This window comes from Triturus cristatus, chromosome 5_1, assembly GCF_964204655.1.
Source record: "Triturus cristatus chromosome 5_1, aTriCri1.1, whole genome shotgun sequence".
Lineage (NCBI taxonomy): Eukaryota > Metazoa > Chordata > Amphibia > Caudata > Salamandridae > Triturus > Triturus cristatus.
The window spans coordinates 308,604,101-308,623,636 of record NC_140587.1 but is presented as its reverse complement, the minus strand read 5'-3'; the positions used below and the strand labels follow the sequence as shown (position 1 = coordinate 308,623,636).

Sequence of the window (19,536 nt, the reverse complement as noted above, 5' to 3'; positions counted from 1 at the left end):
CCATGCCCAAGAGTTACCACACCAACCAGGAGCACAAGTCACACAACCTGGCAATATCACACCACTGAACAAGCACAGAAGTGAAAACCACACTGCCTGAAAGGGAGAAGGGTGAGCCAAATCAGAGCTGAAGGGACATCTCACACACAATGCAACACACACACATAGGAAGCAGAGCACCCCAACACCGAACACAATGTGGTACAAACACAAACATTTGCACAACTGAACACAGGACACAAGTACACCCGCCTGTGGCCGGTAAACAGCCATACACATCTGGCGAAGCACGAAACAGGGACATGATAATGCACAGGTACAAACCCACAGTCCTGATGGGGTAGCAACGCACGTATGGCAGGGAGCCAGAGAGTCCGTGACACACACATTGGCATACACATCAAGACACAACACAGTTGGAGACAAGTTAAAGTGCGGAAACTTTATCAACCAGTGCGTGTCAGTATGGCCAAGAGAAGTGCCACAATATGCAGACCAATGCAGCAGCTTGTCTGAATGAGGAACGTAGGAAAGCGCCCATGTCCACCTCGGGGGAGTCCATCACCAACACAAGTCAGTGCCAACCCGCGTTGGTTGTCCGCGCCTGGATCATGAGTCCAGGCCAATGCAGCCATGTCCACTGTCATCTTGGGACATGTAACCAGATTCCCAACATGAAACCAGGCGTCAGAACACATTCAATGGGTCACATCCAGTTGTGGCTGTAGGTACCTTGTCACTCGTCCATGAACGGGAGTGCAGCTGCGTAGGCCAACATCTCCAATGAGCGATCGTTGTCCACCACATCTGACATGTCTTCGACGTAATCCATCAGCTGACCTGGACAGATGTGCTGACTCGAACCACTGGACCCAATATGCACCAAAGCCCAATCGGGTAGTGGCTCAATGTGCTCACTGCACACGACGACTCGTACAATATCCCAGGTCCAGTTTCCAGCCTGCATGCCAAACATCCATGCATGCCATAAACGAGTATCACGGTGACACTCCTGGTCATGGGCCAACAGGGGTCGCACACACACGTCGTAATCCAGGTCAGCTACCGTTACGTTGGAGAGGCAGACATCCATGGACCACTCGAATATGCATGAGCGACAATTCAACACAGGCTGAACGCAGGTGATGTCCGCAAGGCGCAAGGTCAGCCGGTTACTGATCCGCAGCACTGCCAACGGCAGTGCCCCCAGTACATGCAGCTGACGTGCACGGTACAGGTCCACGTGACTGGAGTCGAGCGTGTGTCTGGGATGGTCTGCCATTGCGTCAGTGGCTGTGCTTGAAGCGGCACTGGCTTGCTCTGCCACAGTCCTGTGGATGAAATGGCACAGCTCGGTGCAATGAGCAGTGTCGGTGTGCAATTGGCGCAGGCCTGGGGTGGGGTGGGAGTACGTGTGAAGGCCATTTCACGCATGCTAACTACGACCAAGGACTTCTGCGTGTGGGATGTGTACACGTTGGTCTCACGTCAGGCAGTGCATAGTGTGGGAGTCGCAAGTAAATGCTATCGTATCTGTCAGGGGGTGCTGCCCACATGCAAGTTCCTGCTCGGAGATGCAGATGTGCTACCGCCTGAAAGTTCAGACAAAGGACCTTTCATCCCTACAGTAACTTCACCATCTGCATTCATACAGGAGATGTACAGACGCCTGTCGTGGGTGTGGTGGGATGTCTGCGACCCTGGCAATCATGGATGATATGCCCAGCAAGTGGCACATGAGCGGCCTCACTGTGTGTTACGTTGCCACACAGCTGCTCCTACCTCCCACGAGCCCCCACACTTGTGTGCGCTGCACGGTTGCATCATGTGCACTCCTACAGCACACAATTGTAATGCCTGTCTGCGCATGTCCAGCGGCATGCCAACAACACCGTGACGCTGGCTTTTGAAGGTGTGCGGCCACGTGAGTGTAGGCCAATGGTCCGGACAGAGCGAACACAGGTGTACAGCCCATGGCTGGCTGTGATCATGCTGCGAAAGAGGCCAGGCAACTGACTCATGCATCCGCAGGACTGATACACATAACACTTGGCCTGCATGTGCCAAGACCCCAAGCTGTCTTGCACTCCTACATGTCCCCGTACATGCAGGACCGCCCTCCTGGTGTGTGCCACATTGCAACATTGAGTACTGTGGCTGTGGTGGCAACAACACTCCAACACAGAGACACACTTACTGCACTTCCTGCCCAAGGCCAGGTCCGAGCCACGCCCTGCTCCCCCTGCTGAATCAGCAGACCCCTGCACTGACCTGACGTACGCCGGACCAGCACACACCGCTTGTGCATGCAGGGAGGTGCGTGCAAAGCTACATGTCCAGGCTCACTGCCTACGCTGAGGTGACATGGCAATGTCCGCTGAAGACAGCACACTGTGAAGTTGCAGGGCCCGTGCCCATCATGCTGACACAATGACCACACAGACACACTTGCTCAGATGGTGTAAATGGCTATGGGCATGTGCGCATAGCCACATTTATTAGCAGGCACACATACCGAGTGACACCTGTGTTGGATGTGTGTGGGGTGTGTGCACACCAGCCGGCAAGCACTTCCTGGTGCAGTCAGAAATCGACAACAGTGTACATCGTAAAGGACACAACCATTCAACCATAAAGCCCCATGACTGGTGCTGCACAGAGTTAGTGGCCCAGGATGCACTGTGTCCTGCACGGGCCTACCGCCACGGAACGCTGACTTGCGGTGAACAGGGTTGATGGCACCAGGTCAGTTGTTGATAGCGTTCAGTCACCTCCGTGACTCTGATCCTGCTTATGTCCGGACTGACCCGCATCTTCCTCTTACTCCTCTCTGTGCGTTCACTGGTGTGGACTCTGCTATTCATGATTCGCGACTATGTATTGAATGTGGGACCTACTGGTCTGCAGGGTAGGCCTCAGCCCTCATTCATGTGTCGCCGGCTTGCGTTGAACAAGGTCAGTGACACCACGGGTCGCCGGCTTGTGTTGAACAGGGTTAGTGGCACCACGTGTCGCCAGCTTGCGTTAAACAGGATTAGTGGCACCACATGTCACAGGTCTGCGATATGGAATTATGTCTCACTGACCAAAGGGAGTCTGGTGCTGCCACGGACTTGGGGTCTCTGCCATTCAGGACTCAGGACAAAGTTCCACATGTGGGACCTACTGGGCTGGAAGGGACCCCGGTGGAGTTTGTCAATGAGAAAGGAGTAATGAGGGCCAGCATCGTGGGGGCCGGCGATGGTCTGCGGGGGCTGCAGAGGTCGTGGGATTGGTGCTTGGAGCTTGCACCGGCTCGTGGTGGGCCCTCTTTGACACCCGCTGGTGTAGGCAGGTGAGCGGAGCCTCATTGGTGCGCTGGGTGCAGGCATGACGTGTCTGGGGACCAGCGGCCCGGGGTGCAGCAGGCACACAGGAATGCTGGCCCCGAAGCGCTTGGCGCAAAACTGGTGGCGGGCTCGGAGGCAGACCCGTTGTCCATTCCAAATGAAAACCACGAACAGTGCAATGGGCTTTTTGTTCACACCCCTACGCAGGCCTGCCGTACGCAGGTCTGACCCACTACGCACGCGCATGCAGGGGCGGACGTAACGTGCAACATTTCCACGTTCTTTCCCACAGCCTGTGGGGACATGGTAGCATCCACTGGCCACTACACTCCATGCACCAGCAGTTGATCTCCACATGGCCATTTCTGTGGTTTGCCCTCTGTGGTCTGTCCGGCACCTCCTGGCATTAGGTAGGTTTTCATTCCTTAGTCACTTGCCGCTCTCGCACATGCCTGCTCCATGCCTCTCCTCACATCCTGCTATTGTGTGTCTGTGGTGCAATGCCGTGGCTGGGTTGTGGGCATGGCAGGGCCGGATTCCCAGTGGAGTTGTGTTGTCGTGTCTGGTCGATTGGCATATTGTGTGTCATGTTGAATGTAGTTGTGCTGCGTGCCCATTGACAGTGTCGTGAGTTGCATGACTGTGGGCTGGAGGTGTGTGGTGTGTTTATTTTGGACTTACCAATGGGCACTGCATTTCCATGTGTGCCATCCTGGGAGCGCTGGGTGTTGATGGACTGTCGGGAGATGGGAGTTTCATGCACTCTGCCTGCGGAGTTGGCCACAACATTGTTGAGGAGTCCCGGGGGGTCCACTATTGCCAGCACATTGATGGTATGCATGTGCTTTCTGTTGTGGTGGTTGTGTGCAGTGTGGGCAGGGGGCATGAAGGGTACATGTGTAGAGTTGATTGTCCCTGACACGTGAGGGAATCCAGCTATGGCGTAGGGGCCTTGCTTGCTCTCCTGCTGCTCCTGCGCAGTGTGGGTGACGTGGGGGTGCTGGGGTACCAGGCTGATGTTGCCATTCAGGACAGGTGTGATGACCTTGGATGAGGCTGGCTGTGTGACTCCTCCAACTCTGGCAGTTGTGGGTTGGATGGTACCAGAGGCAGGCATGTGCTGCCCAGCTGGCAGCTTTGTCTGCGGAGAATTGTTGGTTGTCCACTGGGTTGGTACCGTCAGCAGGAGGGGGATGCGGGAGATGGTTGTACTTTTGGGCCTGTAGTGGGCAATGTCCTCCTCTGGCATTGGATCTCAGCGGCAGATGCGTTTCAGGTGGGTTCGCTGTCTTTGTGTATGCTGCCTCTGTTGTGTTCCCGGGGGTAGGGGGGGCAGGACGGGTCCTGGGGGTGGTGGAGGGCCTGGGGTGGTTGCGGTGGGTGTTGTGGCCCTCATGGGTATCCGCATTGCATGATCATTGTCTCCATGGCATCTGTGGGGCTTCCGGTGTGACTCTTGGCTGGGCTCCCTTTTATGCTGCAGGTAGTCGTCCTGCTTAAAACCAGCAAAAGGCAGGTGTTTAATTCCCTGCTGCTACCGCGGCTTATCAACTGTTTTTGGTTCTCATCGCCAATCTGGCACTTCGTTGTGAAAGTGGTGTTGTGGTTTTTTCATGTCTTTTTGCACGGGAACGCCTACTCTGCATCTCTTTAGGGTTAGTTGGTGGTGTCCACCGTGGAGATAAATTTTGGGGCAGTTATCGCGGGAATACTGGCGATGTCTGCAGTTTGCGCCGGCTTGTGAATGGGGTGTTAAATCTCCACTTTTGATGCGTTCAGGTGGAGATAAATCGGAGATAAGTCCTTGTGAATATCCCCCTAACTGTCCTCTCAATGTACACATGCAAGTTTTTTCAGACTTCTAGTGGTGCCTCGTTTGAGGAGTTCAGAGTAGTTTCTGCCACTGTGATAGTGTGTTGATACATTTCAACTCTTTCAAGTTGAGAGGTTTAAAGGAATTTAGCTTAAGGGGACTGAACTAATTGTTGGCATAAGAAACTAAAAATGCTTATGCTTTGGAGATGCCTCTAAAAGGGCTTCCGTATGAAAACGGTCACAAAGCCCCATCCTCAAAGGGTATGAAATCTATCTAAAAACTGTTAAAAACAGTGATATGTTTAAAAAATGTGGACTGCATGGGATACCATACAAGAATATGAAACTGTTGAAAAACATGAACATGTACCTTAATTTCAGTATTGGGGTGTGTGAGAAGTTGCCCTGGCATATGCTGGTCACTATTTAAAGGGGCCACCTTGCAGCAGTCCAATTCGACTCTTATGATAGATAGGTTTAAGACAACCTTTTAAAGTAAGCTATCCTAGTGGTAGCTGTGGAGAGCAGCCTTCAGTCTAAGTCTCAGAGGAATGTAAAGCAGCTTGTTTTACCTTATAATCTCTTGAATTACCAAATGAAAGGACAACACACAGGTATATATATATAAAATATGTATGTATTTATTTCTAGACACACTCTACTAATCTCTTTATGAGATTAGAAGTCAGGAACATATGCACAAATCAATGTTTCACAACAAATTAAGCACTTATATGGCTGGGGCCCTTGGGGCGTACAAGGCCATATACTAAAAAAGAGGTTTAGGAATGTCAACTTGCAAGGGGACAAGGCCTAGGGCCTTTAGAATCGCTGGGGCCCCACTAATCCACCTAAGGCAGGTAAGTAAAGGACCCACGGGAGACGCGTGCAGTGTGAGAACACAGCCGCGGGTTCCCTATTGATTTCAATGGAGCAAGTCGCGGTTGGATTTGTAGAGTTTTAGGGTACTTTGGGAGAATCTACAAGCAAGCCACTTACAAGGTAAGTACTTCGAGGGCCAACACCCACAGGAGCACCGGAGTGCACGAGTTACCTCACCCAGGGAAGCTGGGTGCATAGGTGTCTTTTGGTGTCGGGTCGCGGCGTCGTTTTCAATGGAAGCCGAAGAAGATTTGCTGCTTGTGAAGACTGGAGAAGTGTCCGGTGGAATCCAAGGCTGGATTCAGAAGAAGGAGGACCTGAAAGCAGAAGGGACAGTGTTCACAGCCACTTGCCAGTGACCCGGGGCCAGGAAGATGGATGCCCACGGTAGTCGGGTGATTTCAGGTGATTCATGGGTGTCTTGACTCTTCAGCCACGAGGTCCAGGAGGTGGCGACGACAACCAGGAGCTGGACTCGGAGTGTCCCACAAAGTCTGCAGCTTGCTGAGGTGTCGGCAACCGGATTGGAGCCAACAAGCCTTGGCAACAGCAAGTCTTGTGGAATGTGAAGAAAGTCAGCGGTGCAGACCAGTAAGGTCTGAGGGACTCACCCAGCAAGGGTAAGCAGGGCAGGTCTGGAGCAACCAGGGAAACCTTTGGTTTGATGAGAAAGTCTTCAGGGGACCCACAAGCCAGCCGGCAAAGGATCGCAAAGATGCCTCGTGAGGATTCGCTTCGCAGGAGCCTACGGTCACTCGGGACGAGGTAGGCCTCTGATTTTCAAGGAAAATCCTGCTGGAGGCTCGGACCACACGTGGTCCAATGCACAAGTTCATAGAATGTCGTGAAAGGGTTGCACTTGACAATAGTGCATGTTACCCAGGTATTTCTGTTCCTCATCACTTGTGGGGTCCACTCACCTCAGGTTTGCTGGGGACTCACAATGGCCATTGAGAAGTCAGGAATTCTACTTCTGGGGCTGCAGGGACTTCGGACCCTGGCAGGAGCGGGAAAGTTTGCAACTGTTGATTCAAAGTTTTGGTTCCTGCCAAGCAGGGGAGTCACTCCTTGACTCCAAGGGAGATTCTTCAGTCTTCCAAAGGTAGTGGAACGTCGAAGGTCCAGGATTCTTCTTGTAGAGCGTCATCCAGGGATATCTAGGGCCTGATTCACAGAACTAACTTAAGACAAAATCCTAAACTTACTACCATTTTGGTATTCACAGAAGGCACTTACTCATTTTGGTATTCACAGAAGGCACTTACTCATTTCGGTATTCACAGAAGTTAGGAGTCCTAACTTTAGGACTCCTAAATGCCTTCTGTGAATACCGAAAGTCTTAAAATTAGGATTTTTCTCAGTTTAGTAGTAGTATAGTTAGGACTCCTAACTTTAGGACTCCTAAATGCCTTCTGTGAGTACCGAAAGTCTTAAAATTAGGATGTTTTTCAATTTAGTAGTCCTAAATTTAGGACTCCTAACTTTAGGACTCCTAAATGCCTTCTGTGAATACCGAAAGTCTTAAAATTAGGATTTTTCTCAGTTTAGTAGTAGTATAGTTAGGACTCCTAACTTTAGGACTCCTAAATGCCTTCTGTGAATACTGAAAGTCTTAAAATTAGGATTTTTCTCAATTTAGTAGTCCTAAATTTAGGACTCCTAAATACCTTCTGTGAATACCGAAAGCCTTAAAATTAGGATTTTTCTCCGTTTAGTAGTTGTAAAGTTAGGAGTCCTAACCTTAGGACTCCTAAACTGAGAAAAATCCTAATTTTAGGGCTTTCGGTATTCACAGAAGGCATTTAGGAGTCCTAAAGTTAGGAGTCCTAAACTTAGGACTACTAAATTGAGAAAAATCCTAATTTTAAGACTTTCGGTATTCACAGAAGGCATTTAGGAGTCCTAAAGTTAGGAGTCCTAACTATACTACTACTAAACTGAGAAAAATCCTAATTTTAAGACTTTCGGTATTCACAGAAGGCATTTAGGAGTCCTAAAGTTAGGACTCCTAACTTCTGTGAATACCGAAATGAGTAAGTGCCTTCTGTGAATACCAAAATGAGTAAGTGCCTTCTGTGAATACTAAAATGGTAGTAAGTTTAGGATTTTGTCTTAAGTTAGTTCTGTGAATCGGGCCCCTAGTTTGCAATGGCAAGGTTTCCCTATCTTATACTAAAGGAAAGGGAGGGACTAGCTCTATGACCACTCCTCTGGGAGGGTCAGGGGAGTGGGTGGTTACACCCACTTCCCTTTGTCCAGTTTCATGCCAGAGCAGGGGCAGGTAGCCCCTGAACCGGTTTGAGCTGGCATATGCACAGAGGAGCCTACTGCTCCCCCAGTGCAGGACTTGTGGTTGCACTCTAGGAGTGCAACCACCCAGCCCCAATACACTAAATCCTGTCTGGAAGGTGGTTACACCTCCCTGTGTTGGGCCTCCTCCACTGCGAGTTTCAGTCAGAAGCAGGAGGGCAGCCCAGTGTCTGTTCTGGTGGCATCCATTTTGTGATGCCAGGGTCTTTCAGATTTTACCGTGTTTCCACAGTAGGTACATGTCTATCCCTCTAGAAGGGTGGGATCATACTCCCACACCAGTTACTGGTGTGGGGGTATGATTCCAAGGCGTTTGACACCAAACACAACATGTTTTGATGCAGCCATCCCAAAGTTAGCATTTACCGCTAGGTTATAATGCACTTAAGAGTATATGGTTTAACCGCATCCACAAACAGCCACAGAGAATAGACTCTGAGGGCTGCAGAGGGGTCCTGCTCAGGCAGAGGCACCCCCTCACATGGAAAACCAAGCACCCTGCCCTCAGGATTGATAGGGCTTGCCTTAGGGGTGAATGATAGGTTTATATGTGTGTGTAAGGTGAGATATAGGGAACCTATACCTCAGTGAGGAGTGCTAACACTACCTCACCCAGGCTGCAGTAGCTGACCTGTGGTGTCAGATTTAGTCTGCTTCCCAGGGGTGGCATAATACATGCTTCAGCCCCTGGTAGGTCTGTGAAGTACCTATGCCCTTGGTACCTAAGGTACCATATACTAGGGGCTCATAAGGTACCACAGTATCCAATCACTAGTGCATCTAATATGCACTCCCAGTTGTTTAGAGAGAACAGAGAGACTGTAGCCCTGATTAGCAGGGACCCAGCCAGACTATAGCCAGAAACCAGTGTTAACATCAGAAAAAAAGTGGGGGCAACATAAGTGCAGATCCTACTCTCCTGCACCCCCCCCCCCCAAATGCAGGGACACTAAACTAACCTTGATCAGTTGAGTCTTCGTGTTCTAAGTGGAAATACCTTGAGAGTCCATCTGCATTGGCATATTGGGTCCCAGGTCTATGTTCCACTGTATAGTCCATCTCCTGTAGGGAAATGGACCACCTTAGCAGTTTTGGGTTTTCACCTTTCATCTGTTTAAGCCATGGGAGGGGCTTGTGGTCAGTCTGAACTATGAAGTGAGTGCCAAACAAGTATGGCCTCAGCTTCTTCAGGGCCCACACCACAGCAAAGGCCTCCCTCTCTATAGCTGACCAACGTTTCTCTCTAGGGGTCAGCCTTCTGCTTATAAAAGCTACTGGCTGGTCTTGACCTTCATCATTCAGTTGAGACAGTACAGCTCCCACACCCAGCTCAGAAGCATCTGTTTGGACAATGAACATTTTGGTGTAGTCTGGACTCTGTAAGATGGGGGCAGTGCACATGGCCTGCTTCAGGTCTTCAAATGCCTTTTGACAGCTAGCTGTCCACTGAACCTTTTCTGGCATTTTCTTTGAGGTAAGATTATTTAAGGGGGTCACTATAGAGCCATATCCCTTAAAAAACCTCCTATAGTACCCAGTCAGGCCCAAAAAGGCTCTCACCTGTGTCTGGGTGGTTGGAGCAAACCATTCCATTATGGTCTGGATTTTGCTCTGCAGTGGTTGAACCTGGCCTCCACCTACAAGGTGACCCAGGTACACAACCTGACTCTGCTCTATCTGGCACTTAGTGGCCTTGATAGTGAGGCCTGCTTTTTGCAGGTCCTCCAAAACATTTCTGAGGTGGACCAGGTGATCCTACCAGGAGGAACTAAAGACAGCAATATCATCTAGATAAGCTGAGCAATAAGTTTCCATACCTGTCAGAACTTTGTTCACCAACCTCTGAAAAGTGGCAGGTGCATTTTTCAAACCAAAAGGCATCACCACAAAGTGGTAATGCCCACCAGAGGTTGAGAATACAGTTTTGGCCTTGGCATCATGAGCTAACCTGATCTGCCAGTAGCCAGCTGTTAGGTCAAATGTACTCAGATATTTGGCTGAGGCCAAAGTATCAATCAGTTCATCTGCCCTGGGAATTGGATAGGCATCAGACCTGGTGACTGCATTGAGGTCTCTGTAGTCTACACAAAACCTCATTTCTTTCTTACCACCCTGGGTATGAGGTTTGGGCACAAGGACTACTGGACTAGCCCAAGGGCTATCTGAAGGCTCAATCACACCTAGTTCCAACCTTTTCTGGACTTCAGTCCTGATACAGTCCCTGGCATGGTCAGGTTGCCTGTAGATTTTACTCTTGACAGGCAGACTGTCTCCAGTGTCCACCTCATGGGTGCACCAGGAAGTCTGACTAGGGGTCAGGCTAAACATATGTCTAAACTGTTGCAGAACTTGTCTGCATTCAGTTTGCTGATGATCAGTGAGGCTGCTTGCCAAAGCAACACCATCTACTGACCCATCGTCAGGGTTCTGTGAGAGCAGGTCAGGGAAAGGGTCACTCTCCTCCTCCTGTTCCTCATCAGTTGCCATGAGCAAGCCCATGTCAGCCCTGTCAACATATGGTTTCAATCTGTTGACATGGAGCACCCTAAGAGGGCTCCTGGGATTTCCAAGATCCACCAGATAGGTGACTTCTCCCTTTTTCTCAACAATTGTATGGGGGCACTCCACTTGTCTTAGAGAGCTGCTGGGGCCACAGGCTCCAGCACCCGCACTTTCTGTCCTGGCTGGTACACAGTCAGCACAGCCTTTTGGTCATGCCAAATATTTTGTAGTTCTTGGCTGGCCTCCAGGTTTTTAGTTGCCTTCTTCATGTATTCGGCCATCCTGGAGCGGAGACCAAGTACATAGTCCATCACATCCTGTTTGGGAGGTAACTCCCAGCCCTCCTTCACCAAATATAATGGACCTCTTACAGGATGCCCAAACAGAAGTTCAAAAGGGCTGTAGCCAACCCCCTTCTGTGGAACCTCTCTGTATGCAAACAGAAGGCAGGGAAGTAGAAGGTCCAATTTTCGCCTAAGCTTTTCTGGGAGGCCTTTAATCATTCCCTTTAGGGTTTTGTTGAACCTTTCAACTAACCCATTGCATTGTGTTTGGTAGGGAGTAGTGAATTTGTAGTTTACACCACACTCCTTCCACATTGCTTTTAGATACCCTGACATGAAGTTGGTATCTCTGTCAGATATAACCTCCTTAGGGAAACCCACTCTGGAGAAAACTCCAATGAGGGCTCTTGCCACCACATGGGCTGTGGTGGTCCTTCGGGGAATTACTTCTGGGTACCTGGTGGCATGATCCACTACCACCAGGATAAACCTATCCCCAGATGCTGTTGGAGGGTCAAGGGGACCAACAATGTCAATCCCTACCCTTTCAAAGTGTACCCCCACCACAGGTAGTGGTATCAGGGGGGCCTTTGTTGTGCCACCTGACTTGCCACTGGCTTGGCAAGTGACACAGGAGCGACAAAACTCCTTGGTGTCCTCTGACATATGTGGCCAATGAAAATGTGGAACAAGCCTGTCCCAGATCTTGTTTTGGCCCAAGTGTCCTGCTAAAGGGATATCATGTGCTAGGGTCCTGAGGAACCCCCTAAACGTCAGAGGTATTACCAACCTCCTGGTGGCTCCAGGGGTAGGATCTCAAGCCTCAGAATATAGGAGCCCTTCATCCCAATAAACTTTATGGGACCCACTAGCACTCCCAGCAGCCTCAGCAGCAGCCTGCTGTCTGAGGGGTTCAAGAGAGGGACAGCACTGTTGCTCTTTGCTCAGATCTCCCCTGGAAGGTCCCCCTGCCCCCAAGAACTCAACCTGATCAGGCTCAAGTCCCTCTGGGGCAGTTCCTTCTTCAGGATCTGCTTCTCCTCCCTCAGGAGGGGAATCTGTGATATGAGACAGAGGGGAAGGCACTGCCTTAACCCTACTGCTCCTCCTCTTGGGTAGCATCTGGTCCCTAGTTTCAGGATCCAGAGCTGGTTCAGCTTTATGCATTTTGGCCTGTGACGTGGTCACAGCAAATACCTCTGCAGGTATGCCCAACATCTCAGCATGAGTCCATAACTCTACTTCAGACCAGGCTGAAGTCTCTAGATAATTGCCCAATAGACATTCGACAGGGAGGTCTGCACTGACTACTACCTTCTTGAGGCCAGTTACCCCTCCCCAGGAGAAATTCACAACTTCCAGACTATGGTTGGTCCTGACATTGCTTGCATTGGTAAACTGGTACATTTCACCCAGGATGATCTGCTCAGGGTCCACCAGATCCTCTGCCACCATGGTGACACTAGCACCTGTGTCCCTGAATGCCAAAACCTGTTTGCCATTTATTACAGGCTGCTGTTTGAAGTTTGCCCAGATTACTGGGGCTCACTAGGAAGGACATATCAATGTCTCCATCACAAATCAGCAATGCCTGAGTGGGTACTCTGACTAGGCCATAGTCCACTTCAGAACCCAGGGTCAACCCTACTACACCCTTATTCTGATTTCGACCTCCACCAGTAGCTGTACTAGGGGGAACAGCTGCCTTAGGGGCAGGAGTGGTGGTGGTTTGGTCTTTGGACTTGTTACAGTTAGAAGTCCAGTGTCCTTTCTGTTTACATAATTTGCACCAGGGCTTCTTTTGGCCTTTTCCCTTGTTAGACTGTGAATCCCCACCAGATGCAGATTTTTGGGGCCCTTGTGAAGACTACTGGTCTTTTGACTTATCCCCACCTTTCTCAGAGTCTTTAGGATCCTGCTTCTTAGTGTCACCCCCTTGGTTCTGGGTTTTCTGCCTCACCCTGGTTCTGACCTATTCGTCTGCCTTCTTTCCCAATTCTTGGGGAGAGGTCAGATCAGAGTCCACCAAGTATTGATGCAACAACTGTTTTTGGCAATTATTAGGGATCTGTTCTCTCATCATAAGGTTATACAATCCCTTAAAATAAGTAACTCTACTACCAACCAGCCAACTCTCCAGAGCCTTGGTTGCACAATCAACAAAGTCAGTCCAGTCCTGAGTCTGTGCTTTCTGGGTGTCTCTGAACTTCAACCTGTACTGTTCAGTGGTTAAGCCAAACCCATCTATTAATGCACTCTTCAGGACTTCATAATCATCAGCATCCTCTTCTCTAACAGTGAGGAGCTTGTCTCTACCTTTATCAGAAAAGGAGAGCCACAAGATTGCTGCCCACTGTTGTACTTTACAGGCCCTCTCCATAGCAGTTATCCACTTGTGGATATCATCCCCACTCTGGTAGGGAGGAACAACCTTGGACAGGTTCCTATGGTCTGGAATGTAATCTCTGACTCTAGGGACACTGTTTCTGCCACCAGGGGTATCTAAACCCTCTCTTCTAGAAGCTCTCTGGAGCGCAAAGGCTTCTTTGTCTAATGCCAACTGCTTGGCCTTAAGGGCAACTCTTGCTTCCTCATACTGTAGCAGTTTGTACATTCTTTCAGAGGAGGTCTCTCTTCCATTAAAGTATGAGTTCCTCTGCTGGACAGATTCCCTGCCAGAGTGATATGAGTGCTCCGATTCCCTAGAAAGGGATCTAGGCCTTTCATCCACTCTGTCCATTCTCTTAAGGAGAATCCCTCTGTCCTTTTCAGACCCATGTGGGTCTGGCCCTTCAATTGCAGAGTCCAGGTCATCTTGATTTTCATCATCTGACCCAGAGACTATAGCTGATCCACCCCCTGATCCAGATCAATTAGCTCCTAGAGCTAATCTAAGATCATCTGCTGTCAGCAGATCTATCAGGTGTAGTGTGGAGGGACTCTGTCCTAGCTTCAGGTGCCTTGCAACACACATGGCCTTCAAGTCAAAGAAGCTCATGCCCTTATACTGAAGCTGGGTGGACCACTGGCTCCATCCCTTGAGGACATTCTAGTGTTGTGCAGTGTTGTACTACCTACACTAGTTTGTGGCCTACTGATCCTAGCTTGAGCTGTAGCAAGGGTGTGCTACCCCTTCACAAACAGCTCTAAGTTCAGTAGAACTTGTTGATACTAAGCTTGACTTGTATATGTACCTTGAGTACCTTTAGTGGATATCAGTTAGTAATTCAAATTGAGATTTTCTGTTAAAACAATGGCAAGCTGGAATCCCACACGCTGCCCACCAATGCGAGAAGTTGGCCTGGCATATGCTGGTCACTAGTTAAAGGGGCCACCTTGCACCAGTCCAATTCGACTCTTATGGTAGATAGGTTTAAGACAACCTTTTAAAGAAAGCTATCCTAGTGGTAGCTGTGGAGAGCAGCCTTCAGGCTAAGTCTCAGAGGAATGTAAAGCAGCTTGTTTTACCTTACAATCTCTTGAATTACCAAATGAAAGGACACCACACAGGTATGTATATAAAACATATATGTATTTTTTTCTAGACACACTCTACTAATCTCTTTATGAGATTATACATCAGGAACATATGTACAAATCAATGTTTCACAACAAATTAAGCACTTATATGGCTGGGGCCCTAGGGGCGTACCAGACCATATACTAAAAAAGAGGTTTAGATATATCGACTTGCAAGGGGACAAGGCCTAGAGCCTTTAGAATCGCTGGAGCCTCACTAATCCACCCAAGGCAGGTAAGTAAAGGACCCACGGGAGATGCGTGCAGTGTGAGAACACAGCCGCGGGTTCCCTATTGATTTCAATGGAGCAAGTCGCGGTTGGATTTTTAAAGTTTTAGGGTACTTCGGGAGAGTCTACAAGCAAGCCACTTACAAGGTAAGTACTTCAAGGGCCAACACCCACAGGAACACCGGAGTGCATGAGTTACCTCACCCAGGGAAGCCGGGTGCATAGGTGTCTTTTGGTGTCGGGTCGGGTCGCGGCGTCGTTTTCAATGGAAGCCGAAGAAGATTTGCTGCTTGAGAAGACTAGAGAAGTGTCCGGTGGAATCCAAGTCTGGATTCAGAAGAAGGAAGACCTGAAAGCACAAGGGACAGTGTTCACAGCCACTTGCCAGTGACCCGGGGCCAGGAAGATGGATGCCCACGGTAGTCGGGTGATTTCAGGTGATTCATGGGTGTCTTGACTCTTCAGCCACGAGGTCCAGGAGGCGTCGATGACAACCAGGAGCTGGATTCGGAGTGTCCCACAAAGTCTGCAGCTTGCTGATGTGTTGGCAACCGGATTGGAGGCAACAAGCCTTGGCAACAGCAAGTCTTGTGGAATGTAAAGAAAGTCAGCGGTGCAGACAAGCAAGGTCTGAGGGACTCACCCAGCAACGGTAAGTCAGGGCAGTCCTGGAGCAACCAGGGGAGCCCTTGGGTTTGATGAGAAAGTCTTCAGGGGACCCACAAGCCAGCTGGCAAGGGATCGCAAAGATGCCTCATGAGGATTCACTTCGCAGGAGCCCACGGTCACTTGGTATGAGGTAGGCCTCTGATTTTCAACGGAAATCCTGCTGAAGGCTTGGAGCACACATGGTCTAATGCACAAGTTTGTAGAATGTTGTGAAGGGGTTGCACTCGACAATAGTGCATGGTACCCGGGTATTGCTGTTCCTCGTCACTCGTGGGGTCCACTCGCCTCAGGTTTGCTGGGGACTCACAATAGCCATCGAGAAGTCAGGAAATCTACTTCTGGAGCTGCAGGGACTTCGGACTCCGGCAGGAGTGGGAAAGTTTGCGACTGTTGATTCAAAGTTTTGGTGCCTGCCAAGCAGGGGAGTCACTCCTTGACTCCAAGGGAGATTCTTCAGTCTTCCAAAGGTAGTGGAACGTCGAAGGTCCAGGATTCTTCTTGTAGAGCGTCGTCCAGGGATATCCAGTTTGCAATGGCAAGGTTTCCCTATCTTATACTAAAGGAAAGGGAGGGACTAGCTCTATGACCACTCGTCGGGGAGGGTCAGGGAAGTGGGTGGTTACACCCACTTCCCTTTGTCCAGTTTCATACCAGAGCAGGGGCAGGTAGCCCCTGAACTGGTTTGAGCTGGCATATGCACAGAGGAGCCGACTGCTCCCCCAGTTCAGGACTTCAAAGCACTCTAGGAGTGCACCCAACCAGCCCCAATACACTAAATCCTGTCTGGAAGGTGGTTACACCTCCCTGTGACAGGATGCCTATTGTTGGGCCTCCTCCACTGCGAGTTTCAGTCAGCAGCAGGAGGGCAGCCCAGTGTCTGTGCTGGTGGCATTCATTTTGTGATGCCAGGCTCTTTCAGATTTCTACCGTGTTTCCACAGTAGGTACATGTCTATCCCTCTAGAAGGGTGGGATCATACTCCGACACCAGTAACTGGTGTGGGGGTATGATTCCAAGGCGTTTGACACCAAACACAACATGTTTTGATGCAGCCATCCCAAAGTTAGCATTTACCGCTATTTTATAATGCACTTAAGAGTATATGGTTTAACCGCATCCAGAAACAGCCACAGAGAATAGACTCTGAGGGCTGCAGAGGGGCCCTGCTCAGGCAGAGGCACCCCCTCACATGGAAAACCAAGCACCCTGCCCTCAGGATTGATAGGGCCGGCCTTAGGGGTGAATGATAGGTTTATATGTGTGTGTAAGGTGAGATATAGGGAACCTATACCTCAGTGAGGAGTGCTAACACTACCTCGCCCAGGGTGCAGTAGCAGGCCTGTGGTGTCAGATTTAGTCTGCTTCCCAGGGGTGGCATAATACATGCTTCAGCCCCTGGTAGGCCTGTGAAGTACCTATGCCCTTGGTACCTAAGGTACCATATACTAGGAGCTCATAAGGTACCACAGTATCCAATCACTAGTGCATCTAATATGCACTCCAAGTTGTTTAGAGAGAACAGAGAGACTGGGGCCCTGATTAGCAGGGACCCAGCCAGACTATAGCCAGAAACCAGTGTTAACATCAGAAAAAAAGTGGGGGCAACATAAGTGCAGATCTTACTCACCTACAGGGTGGGTAAAATCTTATGCCTTACGCCTTTTGGACCTTTAATTGAACAGTTCTACCTGACAGTGTTTTGAGGTTTGGGTAATCATTCTTTTCTTCTGAAGGCATCTGAAATGGGAGAGTGATCCAGAAGCCCATCATGTAGGACAGGATTAGACTTTTTAGGAGGCAATAAACCAATTAATCATAGTGGGGCAAAACATAAACACATTATTTACCTTTAAAAACTTGTTACACATGCATGAGAAAGAGCTTTGGCTTCAGTGCTTGGCAATGATTTTTGGAACGAGTTGTGGTTTAGGAAGATTCCAGGTTGACATGTTGTTTCATGGAAAGACAGTGATTCATGATGCAGGTTCTGACTTCCACATTTTAATGTGGTTTTGTGCAATCTGTAAGCTTCAATCAGAAGGACTTGGACCCGCTCAGTCTTCTGTATTCCACATTTCCCGGGCCTGCTGCCAGGCTTAGATTCAGCACTCGGCTCTTTCTTCACCATTAGTCAGGGAATCATCCACTTAGTAATATTCTTAAATTCATCAAGTCACTGCATATGATCTGATGTTCTGGTCTGATGCTGAAGCAATGGAATTGGACCTCTTCTGCACTTCCAAGTGGGCGAACATTGTGAAAGTTGGCTGTGACTCTTGCTCATGGATTCCACTGCTCCCTCATTGATAAAGAATAGAGCTAGCTGCGAGAACTTGTGTGAATACAATGATCATCAATTCTGGGCAAGGCATGGGAGCCAGGGCTAATGTAACCTCCCAGCCACAGAAGGGGCACCTAAAACAGTCAACGCAGTCATGGGAAAACACAGACAACCACACACAGCATGCAGCCAGACACCCTGGAGACTTCACACTTAGGATGGGTTGAGCACATGAATTGCCAATGAAATGGAGGCCTGTATGGTGAGGGAATACCTCCATGCCAGGGCCATGGATCCTTCCACAGGCTGTCACGGTGTGACTTTGGGAGGGCAAAGGCCTCCCTGTGACAGCTTTATCCAAGCCCTCAGATGACTCCAAGGTAACGGACGTTCAAATAACTCTCAGACAGGCATATTTTAGGGCTGCAAGGTGTGTTCAAAGTGTTGATGATCATTGTATTCACATTGGCTCTCGCAGCTAGCTGTGTTCTTTATCGATGAGGGAGCAGTGTAATCGATGACCAAGTGTCAAAGTCAATTTTCAAAATGTTCGCCCACCTCCAAGTGCAGAAGAGGTAGGAGGGCGAGAGTATTGCATACCTGCAGCCTACACAGCAGAACAGCCCAGCACCCTGTCAAAATACCACACTTGGGTTGAAACTCAACAGTTCAAAAAAAGGTTTCCAGCAACTTGGACAGGGAGTCCCACCCCACCTCGCGATGTGGGCAAGAGGCTCCTACAGCAAAAGAGGATGGTAGCTCTCTGAATGGTACACCCAGGTGGGTGCACAGATACACACAAGTCTTCAAACCCCTGCCTTACCCCACAGAACCTGCCAACCCAGTACCTGGCAACAATGGTTACCCCAGCTGCATATTGCCATCTGCCACTCACCATGGGTGACACAAGATAAGACTCAATCACTGCATGTCAAGAGTTATCTTTCTAGGTGGTAGACAGAAGCCGTGCCATTGGTCTGGACCCCTAGCCCAGGTTAGGTGCCAATGATGAAAAGCTAAGTTTCCTCTTGCCATCAAAGCAACCCACACAATGATCAATTACATGCCTTATGGAAGCTAGAGCAGCCACTGGCAGCTTCCCTCCTAGCCCTCAAAGCATCAAGTGTGAGATTTCTGGGGATTGTGAACTGTAGCTTTGAGCAGCATGGTGTCTCTTGGAAGAGAAGATGGGGTTCTCTCATGGTGCCTGCTCCTTCCCCTCCAGTCTGCCCAGGGGAGGCCACACCTCATTCACTCAAAATGTAGGCAGGCCAGGATCTAGCATGAAAGGCTCAGGCAACAGCATCTCTTGGGATCCAGCCTGGGAAGGTACTCCCATTGGGTTCTCCTAGATAATGCTGGGTGAGCATGGGTTCCATTTCCAGAATAATTTCTGTCTCATCCCTTCTGGATCTGGGCCTGATGACCAGCATCCCCTCCATGCTTCCCTACCAGCAGATCATTCTGCTAAGCTCACCCCTACAGCACCCAGAGTAAACCACCATGACACTCATGCATTGGGCCTTAGTTGTTGTGGGCAGAGCCCACACCATGCCCAGTGTTTGTCCAACTGCTCAGCAGCCATGGACCACAGTGCCATTTTTGATGCAAGGGGCGACTGGACCCTAAGCCTTTGGTCCATCTGGGTCACGACTGAGGTTGGGCTTGGACTGTTGCAGCTTCACTATTATTGATCATTCTGTAGGTACCCATAT

At 49.7% G+C, this 19,536-nt stretch overlaps 1 pseudogene; it reads right to left on the bottom strand.

Moving 5' to 3' along the window:
- Positions 1 to 18,217: 18,217 nt before the first annotated feature.
- Positions 18,218 to 18,351, bottom strand: LOC146830844 (5.8S ribosomal RNA; annotated as a pseudogene).
- Between the last annotated feature and the right edge of the window lie 1,185 nt (positions 18,352 to 19,536).